Source organism: Nothoprocta perdicaria, unplaced genomic scaffold (assembly GCF_003342845.1).
Source record: "Nothoprocta perdicaria isolate Ctin4 unplaced genomic scaffold, notPer1 scaffold_123, whole genome shotgun sequence".
Taxonomy (NCBI): Eukaryota; Metazoa; Chordata; class Aves; order Tinamiformes; family Tinamidae; genus Nothoprocta; species Nothoprocta perdicaria.
The window spans coordinates 569,939-573,306 of record NW_020454350.1 but is presented as its reverse complement, the minus strand read 5'-3'; the positions used below and the strand labels follow the sequence as shown (position 1 = coordinate 573,306).

Genomic DNA, 3,368 nt, shown 5'->3' with positions numbered 1-3,368 from the left:
CATTACTGAGTCTTATTTTGCATACTTGCAAGAAAGTACCGCAAATTAAAGACCAGGCTGGGAATTCAGGAATCCAGTTATCCCTGCTGTCTGAWTGCTTGTTGGCAAATGGGGAGATAATAAAGGTATTTCATGCCAGTTCTACATAAGGAATACAATCCTCATATTTTGGATCCTATATGTCCGCTTCACATTCACAGGGACAATATTTTCACCAGCATTTGTTTGCCATGTCAAGGATTGAGATGCTCACTGAAAGCATCAGTCAGACTAGCGCATTTTAGTGAGCTGGGTGAAAACACTTCTTTTTCAGGCTACTTGCAAATTCTTGCAGACTGCAGTATGCACAAGCTACACTCATGCCAAGATTTGCAACTTTTGCCTAAGTTCATATGTCTAGAAACATTAATTGCTTTATGTTTGAAAGAAAGCTGAAATTCTCCCCTGATCATCAGATTCCTTTTGCTGGAGCGGCAGCGCAGCACGGCACGGGGCCCCCCTGCCTCTCTCCTGATATGGCCCAATACAGCCTCCTCTGCCAAGAGATAATGAAGGCATTTAAAACTATCAAACATCATTTGCAGAATGCTCCTCTAGGAAAGAGGCTGATGGGATCCTCAGGACTCAGCAGAYGGCGAGCGAGGATCAGGCAGTACTCCCATTCCCATCATCTGGAGCAGAGGGGCAGCAAGGGTGGTAGCTGATAGTTCCTCGCTGCTGCCTGGGCAAGGAGAAGGGCATGTCCATAAAGTGGAAAGGAGGGTTGGAGGGATGGCTCCTCAGTCTGGAAACTAAGATGAAAGAAAAAAAATGAGTTGCAAGCACACGCCCAGTCTGCCTACAGCCCTTTGGGAGGACACTAGTTATGCGATACCTCGCAAAMCCCAGCAACAGGCCACATTTGGGGCTTCTGAATGTCCCTAATGATACAGACCAATCAAGGAATTCATTCTTGCTCCATCCTCATCCTTCACACACCCTAACAGCAAAAGGTTGTCTTTTTAGGACTGAGTCTGACTTGCGTGACTTCGGTTAGAAGGGCCCGGTGTGTTGCGAATTTGTTGAAGTGTGCTTAAAGACATGTTGGCATGTCACGCTGTTAAATGAAAAATGCATTTTACTGCCGTGCTGCAGGGGAGCCTTAAAGAAGAGCAGTCAATCTCAATTAATGTGAAAAGAATCTGGCCGTGTGTATACTGAAAAGGGTTTGCTTTCTGCCATCAAAGTGCTTCCCAGCTGGATGTTGTTAATAAATAATCGTCTGGTTTCACTTACTGCCTTAAGTTCAAAATATTCATGTTTTATGGATAGTCCAAAAAAGCACAAAGCAGGAAGATCTGAGTTACCATTCCTGGATATTACAAGTCATTTTATAAAACCTGGTGATATAGAAGATAATTGCTATGGTCATACATGAAAGGCTTCTTTAGCTGCTGCCTCCACTTACAGGGCCTCTTTTTAAAGTTTTACAAAATGTTTGTCATGTCCCTGGCTTTAGGAACTGAAACCTGCAGAATATCTTTGTCAAAACTAGTTTGATGTTTCTTCTCCTATAAGTATCTCTTGATGCAATATAATGATTTATTTATTAATCCTTTTATTTAGAAAACAATTTCTCTTGTGTAAAAAAATACTRTGTTTTACGGCCATATATTTTATTTAAATGGAGGCTGTGTATKGTAGCACACCAAATCTATTTGTTCTCTTTAAGCTTACTCCAATCTAAGCAGGAAAATAGATATAATGCAATTAGCACTGCTCTATTTAACTACATTTTACACATATGCATAAATTCTATTTATATTCTAGAGCCTATGTGCTTTGAAAATCAGCTTTCATCACGGCTATTTTATCCAAAGATGCTGAAAAGATTCAGATGCTCAAGTCTCATTTTCTTTTCTCCATTTCCAGTGCAGAAAAGACTGGGAAGTGTTTAACAGAGGGATAACCTCAGAAATGTTATGCTCACTCTTGTCTGCTGTTAGACTCCACGACTTCTGGAAATGCAATGAATTTGCACATGGTTGATGTTTCCAAGGTTTTATTCTGAGAGTCTTGAGCAATGTCTTTATTCCTCCCTTTTTAATATTCCAAGACTTACTTTCTGGAGAGCTAGCTTTCCAATTGGCTWTTTACAATCAATCATAAGAGTCTCACAGACTCCCTGTTTGCACCTCAGTATCTAAGAGAGAAATTAAAAGCTTGATTTTATCGACTGAGATTAGAACTCTGCATAGTTTTCATTTCAGCTCAAAGTTCATTTAAATCAGACCCAGCCTTGGGCATCTGAGCTATAAAAACTTCTTCATTTGTGACCTCACAGATTTTTGAAGAGATGAAAAAATTATTTGAGCCTCAACTTGGCCATGCTAATTGCCTGCCTTTAACAGGGTAACCTTTTTATTGACTTTGGTAGTCAAGACTAGGGCTTTTGCTCCAACTTCTTGAAAGAGTATCACCCATAACACCAAATTAAAGACTAAGGATCTCTTGGAAATGGACTAGAGCAGAAGCAGAGCTCCGTAGTGCCAGATGGACATGCCTTGAAAATAAGATTCATCATAGGTAGCAAAGTGCTTAAGCTAATTAATCTGTCTCTTTGCTGTATTTCAGCAACTATCTGTAGTCCTGAGTCAAGCACCTGCTTGAATGAGACAATTCAGCCATCCACTTGGAAATGGAGACTTCACTCATATGAAGAGGTAAGGCTTGATATTGCCATCACCTTAGATATAATATGCCAGTGGTGAAGACACTTGTTCAAGACATCAGACCTTTAGATTTAACACTTTCCATGAGAATGTGGAAATCTTGGAATTAGAGGCCATTCTGACCACAACACAGTACACCTCATTTGTGGGAATTTCACCCTCAATATAAAGGGAGATAGACATAGTGTAATAACATAGCTAAGTCGATTCCATGGAGAAAGTCATTGTCCTCTCCTGGGACTGGACCTAGGCCTTCGTGTGAAGCTTATTCATGAACTCCAGGCTGGGTAGTGGTCCCAGGGRCAGCCTCTGTGGAGAGAACAGCAGCAACTCTGGCACTTCTTGGACATCTGCAGACCTTGCTGGGGAAGAGGAGCTGTGCATCCCCTGCATGGACTGAGACACCTCGTTTTTCCTAAGCTAAATGCTAGATTTCAAGGTACTATTTTTGATCAGCCCTATATTATATAGCAATTTGATTTAAAGAGATAGCTTGCTTGGTTTTAAAATCATAGAAGCTCCAATAAAAATATTTTTGAGAGAAATTAAGAGTTTTGTTGGAATTATATACCTGGACCTGGCTTTTACGGTATGGATAAAATACCCATGTACTGAACTTGGTCTGCAATAGTTTATATCAAGTTAATGGAAAAATGT

The 3,368-nt window shown here is 40.5% G+C and overlaps 1 long non-coding RNA gene across 1 annotated transcript; it reads left to right on the top strand.

Moving 5' to 3' along the window:
• Positions 1–2,227: 2,227 nt before the first annotated feature.
• Positions 2,228–2,660, top strand: LOC112960352. The gene is made up of 2 exons (XR_003251740.1): positions 2,228–2,391; positions 2,614–2,660. It is a non-coding gene; the product is annotated as an uncharacterized LOC112960352 (long non-coding RNA).
• The last annotated feature ends 708 nt before the right edge of the window (positions 2,661–3,368 follow it).